Genomic DNA, 8,270 nt, shown 5'->3' on the forward strand with positions numbered 1-8,270 from the left:
GATCTTCGATATTGTCCCCTTCCGCAGTGGCTACCATGCCTCGGACAAACCGCATTCACTCGATTCAATGCGGTGCCGCATTACGCCTACCTCAAGCTCAAGATGACTAGACCACGTGGTGTCATAACGGTCAACGGAAACACGGAACGCTCCCTCCGTACTGAGGAGCACACCACGGCCCTTGCAGCAGAAGTACAGAGCAGCCTTTTTAGGCAGAATCTCAATTCGGCAGTAAAGCTCCAGGACGCCATCAAGCGAGTCCGAAATACTCGGCAGCAGGATAGTCCGGCTCATCCAGAGCATGACTACCAATTCGGCGTCCATCCCAGTCCCAATCAAGCGATGACATTCGTGCCGCGCGTACATAACTACGCACTTAAACTACCATGGGCATGGATGGAGGCACAGCTAGACCATGATCCATAATGCGGCTCAACCGCCCTGGATCCGCATACCTTCATTTTTTTCTTTTTCATTTCAAGTTTTTCTCTTCTCGAGGCTTTTCTGATAACCTGATCATCGGACCCATCATGCGACGGATACACAAAGAAGGCAAGGAGCTTTGACATACAAAGGAGCCCCAAGGTGGTCTCTGCTAACGATCGTTATACCTATTTTGAATACCCGCACGCAGCTCGCCCTTGTTCATGGCATGTCAAATAGCCTTACTTGCTTATCGCACTACTTGTACCAGTAAGCCTTGACGTATTAATCAAATTACAATGGAAAATAATTTGCGGCTCAATATTTGCGGCGTCAGCTTAGTACTTGATTTTTTCCTTGTCTTTGTATTTTTTATCAATTGCACCCATACACTCTGGTATGCATTACTTCCCCAGGGGCTTCATCATGCCCCGTAATATGGCAATTAAGTCTGAACACTTTTACAGTCCAGTTCGGCACCCCGAACTTATAGCATTATATGCATCGACTCCGAATCATGTCTTTGGTAAATAGTTGGGTTGCCCGGCACCTGTGCTTACTACCTTACGTTCCGCAATATCGGCTAGGGTAGTAACGGGAGAACTACTACGATTGTGTCCCGGTTCTTCCGGATGAGCACCTCAGTAGAGAAAGCCGAAAACTGACTGTCATGATGCGATGAGAGCTGGTCAGCTGTTCAAGAGGTTTCAAATCCTTAAAGATTTTTCCGCACTATGTGAGGAATTGGTTTTTATCCGATTAGGCATGTATAGCGCCTCAAGTTTGACCTTCCGAACACCAGGGGATGCGCCAAAAATTTCATTGTCAAACTCCTATGTCTAAGTGAGGGTGATAAAACCGTATAGTCCGATTGCCTTGTTTGTTGCACTAAACACCTCCTTTAAGGACCAAAATGTGGCGTAAAGAGTGTTTAGATTTATCCCGGACACCCCCGTACTATCTACGTGGGGGCAGAAACTGACGACTGGCCAACCCTCAGATTTCATAAACGGCCACTCATGAGGTAAATTTTTAAATAAACAAGCATTATATTACATAACGATCTTGTTTCATACTCCCTCCATTCCTAAATATAGGGCGTATAGTTTTTGGCACGAAAATTAAAGAACACACATGGAGGGAAAATTTCATAAGTTTTGGGCGACATTACACATGACTAATTGACATGAGAAAATAGAGGAGCTTGCGTGATATAAGGAAATGTAAACAAATCCCTCAAAAAATTATCCAAACGAGTGGTGCAGCGCAATACACCTTATATTTAAGAATTTTTCTCAAAAATCTATACACCTTATATCAAGGAACGGAGGGAGTATTACAGGACATGATAACATGAATGTATTCATGGGAATATGATATCCTTAGCACATTGCTCTGCCACTAGGCTGGATGCCTCCAGGACATTGTCAAAATACAGTTCGGGGCGGCAGTGCTCCTTGCCCTCAGGCGGCCCCTCGGTCATCACCTTCGTGGCATCCATCTTCGCCCAATGCATCTTAGCGCGGGCAAAGGCCATCCGCGCGCCTTCGATTCAGACCGACCGCTTGATGGCTTCAAGCCGAGGGCAGGCACTGACAAGCTACTTCACGAGTCTGAAGTAGCTACTAGGCATGGCTTCCGCAGGCCATAGCCGGATTATCAAATCCTTCATGGATAGTCCGGCCGCCTTATGCAGCTCGACCAACTGTTTCAGCTAATCGCTAAAGGGCACATGATGTTCTGGTCCCAGGTATTGTGACCAGAACAGCTTCTCCATTGAGCTCCCCTCTTCGGCTTGATAGAATTCAGCAGCGTCTGGCATGCTACACGGCAGATCCACAAACGCCCCTGGAGAGCTCCAAATCTGGTTAAGCAAAAGGAACATTTCCTTCACATATCTGCTTTGCATAATGAAAGCCTTACACGTCGTAATCTTCTTGACCGCCTGAATTTCCCGGAGGGCGCCCTGGGCTTCGGCTCGGGCATCTTGTGCACTCTGGCGGGCCTTGGCAAGTTCGGACTCTTGATTCTTAAAATCACGCTCCAAGGACTCGTACTTCTTGATGGCATCCTGGAGCTCTTGCTGGACCTCGCTGACCCGGGCCTCCTGCTTCTCACGCGCGGCTCGTTCTTTGGCCGCTTTGTCCTTGGCCTCGGCCAATGCCTTCTTGTGGGCCGCTACTTTGGTTGTGGCCCCTAATAAAGTTCATGACACTTTCGTCAGCACGAACCATTCATCCTTCCTAAAAATATACGTAGGTTAAAACACGTACCTTTGCTTTCCTCCAGCTGCTTCTTCATGAGGCCGAGCTGTTCCTCGGCCCGCTCCAGATTCTGCTTCAGTCGGAGACCTTCGCAGTATGAGAGGCAACTGCCAGCAGTGACGCCTGCTTGTTCACATAGACATTTTAGATTAGTCTCCTACTAAAATAATTTGACCCTCTGTCTGGTTTTTCTTTCTGAACACCGGATAGAATATCAGGGGCTATTGTCTATACGGTGACATTTTTTTATAATTGCGCTGCTTACCTCAAAGCCTGTTAGAAGGCTCATGCACGCTTCGGTCAGTCTGCTTTTCACGGATTGGATCCTCCCAATAACCGTACCCTTAAGGGTACGGTGTTTGTCAATAATGGAAGCACCTTGCAGCGCTTCCAGCAACTTGTCCGGCGCCTCTGGTTGGACAGAGGTCACCGGCAGGATAGGCACGCCCCCTTCTTTTGAAGAGGGTTGCTCGCCTGATCTTGGAGCCATATGGGTCTCCAGAATTATATTCGGATGAGGGCCGAATTGAATATGGCCCCCATCGTCAGTAACCATGGGGGTCTGCTCCCCCATGTGTCCGGCAGCCGAGGCTTTACCCCCCGGCACCTCCTTGACGGCCTCTGGATTCTCTCCCAGACCGGGGATCCTTCGGGACGATGCCTCGGTGTCGTTCGTGTCCTTGGGAGAGGAGGACGAGGGAAGGGTCCGGCTGTCCATTGCGGTCGGATCCAGCGAGTCCTCCAAAGATAAGGACTGATCGAGATTGGAACGAGCCGGACTGCAAATGCGTCAATTAGCGCATTAAAACAATAAAATAAAGAGGCTGGATACATGGACGTGTCTTGATACTTATGATTTGGCCAGGGGATTCTCCCTGGGTTTCCACTCCCAGCTACTGTCGGTGGCCGCTGCGGAGCTGTCCATAAGGGAAGCTTTCCCCTTCTTGGACGCCCCGGCCTCCAGGTGCATGGAGGCCGTCCTCTTCTTTCTCCCCCTCCAGGGGGGAATGGATTTCCTCTTCTTCCTCCTCCTCGTCGTCTTCGGCAATGGAGGAGTGAGCCTCGGCCTCTTCGGACGTTGCACCCGAAGAACCCTTGCGGTGGAGACCACCTCTGGTCCCCTTGGCCTTGTCCTTGGCCTTCTTCTCAGGCACCACATAAGGCGCCAGAAACAGCATCTTCATCAGGAGCAGGGTTTCTGGGTCTTCGGGCAGCGGAGCCGGGTAATCAATCCACTCTGGTATTTCTGTCCAGTCCTGAAATAATTGATAGGGAGACTTAGATACCTTCCTCGAATATGCAAGTAAAGGGTACACCTTGAAAACATGAAAGAACTTACCGGATTAGCAGGGTGAGTTAGATCGTGTCCACGATCCTCGTCCATGGCTGGTGTTGTCTCGCCGGCCTTGAAGAGAACCTTCCAGATATCTTCCTGCCTCGTGTCAAAGATCTCTAGTAGCGTCTGGTGCTTGGCCCGATCAAACTCCCATAAATAGCAAGTTCGACGTTGGCATGGAAGAATCCAGCGGACAAGCATAACCTGAATCACGTTGACAAGCTTGACTTTCTTGATTATCATGCTCTGGACGCGTGTCTGGAGCGCTGTCAACTCGTGCGGAGAGCCCCAGGACAGGACCTTCTCTTGCCAAGAGGTGAGCCGCATCAGGACTCCAGATCGGAACATGGGGGCCGCCACCCAGTTGGTGTCGTGCGGCTCAGTGATGTAGAACCACCCCGACTGGCACCCCTTCACAGTCTCCACAAAGGAGCCTTCAGGCCAGGTGACATTGGGCATCTTGCCCACCATGGCGCCTCCGCACTCTGCTTATTGGCCGCTCACCACCTTCGGCTTCACATTGAAGGTCTTCAGCCATAGGCCAAAGTGAGGTGGGATGCGGAGGAAGGCCTCACACACAACAATAAATGCCGAGATGTTGAGGATAGAGTTGGGGGCCAAATCATGGAAGTCCAGCCCGTAGTAGTGCATCAGTCCGCGGATGAACGGGAGGAGAGGGAATCCCAGCCCGCGGATGAAGTGTGTGAGGAACACCACCCTCTCCTGGGGCTCCGGGGTGGGGACGATTTGTCCCTTGGCTGGAAGTCGGTGAGCGATTTCCTTGGCTAGGTATCCGGCCTCCCGGAGCTTCTTGATGCCCTTCTTCTTGACGGAGGAGGCCATCCAGTTGCCTCCTGCTCGGGATCCGTACATGATTGGAGTGTTTTTTTGGGCCGAGAAAGCGAGAGCTTGGGCGCTGGAGCTCGAGGATGGATGGGCAGAGGAACGAGAAGGCGTGGGTGAAAGAGGATGAACCCTTATCCCTTTATAAAGGCAGTAAAAGTTATGTGCCTCCCCACTCGCCTTAAAATTCTCCTATTACCCAAGCGCCATGCAGATGACACGGTTGGGTTACCCATGCCCGTATTGATGAGAATCCTGTGATAAGGGGACACGATCTCTGCTTTGGCAAGATGTGCCAATGAAGCCGCACCTTGAAATACAGAGCGGTAGGCTAAAAAACGGTTCAAATAATGACCGGGCAGTGGCGTGATGTCACGCTACAAATATTTGTCAGCGGATTGGCCTCGTGAAATATCATACTCTCTACGGTTGTGTGTGGAACTTGTTTTGCAGAGCCGGACACGTTTTCTATGTTGGGAAGGCTATGTTGGAATATTCAGAGAAGGAACCTGCCTTGCAATGCCAAAGACAATCTACGCGTCGGACTCAATGTCCTTGAAGCCTGGTTCAGGGGCTACTGAGGGAGTCCTGGATTAAGGGTCCTCGGACAGCCGGACCATATACTTTGGCCGGACTATTGGACTGTGAAGATACAAGATAGAAGACTTCGTCCCGTGTCCGGATGGGACTCTCCTTTGCGTGGAAGTTAAGCTTGGTGATTCTGATATGTAGATTCCTTTCTCTATAATCGACTTTGTATAACCCTAGCCCCCTCCGGTGTCTATATAAACCGGAGGGTTTAGTCCGTAGGACAAGGATCATAACCTCATAGGCTAGACTTCTATAGGGTTTAGCCATTACGATCTCGTGGTAGATCAACTCTTGTAATACTCATATTCATCAAGATCAATCAAGCAGGAAGTAGAGTATTACCTCCATAGAGAGGGCCCGAACCTGGGTAAACATTGTGTCCCCCGCCTCCTGTTACCATCAGCCTTAGATGCACAGTTCAGGACCGCCTACCCGAGATCCGTTGGTTTTGACACTTAGGAATCAGAATCACACACGCGCACTTCATGTATTTCTGTACCTCCGTCAAGGTTAGAATTCGTCTTTCTAGCCCGTCCTACAAGTCTCTCACACAGAAACACACAAGCTCTCTGTGTCGAACATGCCCACCCCTTTAATTCCACCCACCCACCGCCACTAATGTCTCAAAGTATAATTATGTCTCTCACAGATATGCCTAAGGTTAACTCGAGTTCCGAAACCATATGGATACATACAATGGGATTCCAGCAGAGCACCTTTTGTTTTGATATTTCCCTCTCTCTCTCTCTCTCAAACACACACACACACACACACACACGCGCGCGCGCGCGCGCGCGCTGATAACCCACAAGTGTAGGGGATTGCAACAGTTTTCGAAAAGTAAGAGTGTCGAACCCAACAAGGAGCGAAAGGTAGAATAAATATTCCCTCAAGTTCTATCGACCACCGATACAAATCTACGCATGCTTGATGTTCGCTTTACCTAGAACAAGTATGAAACTAGAAGTACTTTGTAGGTGTGATAGGACAGGTTTGCAAGAAAATAGAGAGCATGTAAACATAAACTAGGGGCTGTTTAGATAAAGATGCAATAAAGTAAATATAGCGAGTGTGGAAAAGTGGTGGTAGGAGTTGTGAAATTGTCCCTAAGCAATTGACTACGTTACTAGACCGGTAATCACTATTGCAATTCTATTTGAGGGAGAGGCATAAGCTAACATACTTTCTCTACTTGGATCATATGCACTTATGATTGGAACTCTAGCAAGTATCCGCAAATACTAAAGATTCATTAAAGTAAAACCCAACCATAGCATTAAAGTATCAAGTCCCCTTTATTCCATATGCAAACAACCTACTTACTCGGGTCTGTGCTTCTGTCACTCACGCCACCCACCATAAGAAAATCATAAACATATTGCAAACCCTACAACGGTAATCCCTCACGCTTGCGTGACACGGAGGGCACCATAGGACAACAACAATAATAAAACATGCAACTCAAACCAATCATAGCAATTCATCAATCACCGATAGGACAACGGAAATCTACTCAGACATCATAGGATGGCAACACATCATTGGATAATAATATGAAGCATAAAGCACCATGTTCAAGTAGAGGGTACAGCGGGTTGCGGGAGAGTGGACCGCTGGATATAGATGAGGGAAGGTGATGGAGATGTTGGTGAATATGACGGCGGTGTTGGTGAAGATCGGGGTGATGATGATGGCCCCCGGCAGTGTTCCGGCGCCACCGGTGGCAAGGGGGAGAGAGCCCCTGTAACACCCTCGATGCGACTATAGCTCCCACGTGTCGAGGCATGACTTAGAGACATAATCGCATTGAAGGCATATGTCGCAAGTGAGGTAATCATCACACAACCCATGTAATACATAAGGGAAAGAGATACATAGTTGGCTTACAATCGCCACTTCACATCATTACATAAATAAACATTACATCAATCAAATACACTCATGGTCCGACTATGGAACCAAAATAAAGAAGAACCCCAAATGCGACAAAGGTCCCCGATCGACCCCAACTGGGCTCCACTACTGATCAACTAGAACGAAACAACACAAAGGACAAGGTCTTCATCGAGCTCCTCCTGAGCTTGGTTGCGTCATCTGCACGGACTCATCGGCACCTACAAGCTGGTTTTGGAAGTATCTGTGAGCCACAGGGACTCAGCAATCTCACGCCCTCGCGATCAAGACTATTTAAGCTTATGGGTAAGGTAAAGGTATGAGGTGGAGCTGCAGCAAGCGACTAGCATATATGGTGGCTAACATACGCAACTGAGAGCGAGAAGAGAAGGCAAAGCATGGTCGATAAAAGTATGATCAAGAAGTGATCCTGGACTACTTACGTCAAGCATAACTCCAACAACCGTGTTCACTTCCCGGACTCCGCCGGAAAGAGACCATCACAGTTACACACGCAGTTGATGCGTTTTATTTCGGATCTGGTGTCAAGTTATCTACAACCGAACATTAACAAATTCCCATCTGCCTATAACCGCAGGCATGGCTTTCGAAAGATTATACCCTGCAGGGGTGTCCCAACTTAGCCCATGACAAGCTCTCGCGATCAACGAAGGAATAGACCTTCTCCCAGGAAGACCCGATCAGACTCGGAATCCTGGTTTACAAGACATTTCGACAATGGTAAAACAAGACCAGCAAGACCGCCCGATGCGCCGACAATCTCGATAGGAGCTGCACATATCTCGTTCTCAGGGCAACACCGGATGAACACTACGTACAACTAAAACCAGACCTCGAGTTTCCCCGAGGTGGCGCTGCAAGTGGCTCTGGTTCGGACCAACACTTAGACAAGCACTGGC

This window comes from Triticum dicoccoides, chromosome 7B, assembly GCF_002162155.2.
Source record: "Triticum dicoccoides isolate Atlit2015 ecotype Zavitan chromosome 7B, WEW_v2.0, whole genome shotgun sequence".
Taxonomy (NCBI): Eukaryota; Viridiplantae; Streptophyta; class Magnoliopsida; order Poales; family Poaceae; genus Triticum; species Triticum dicoccoides.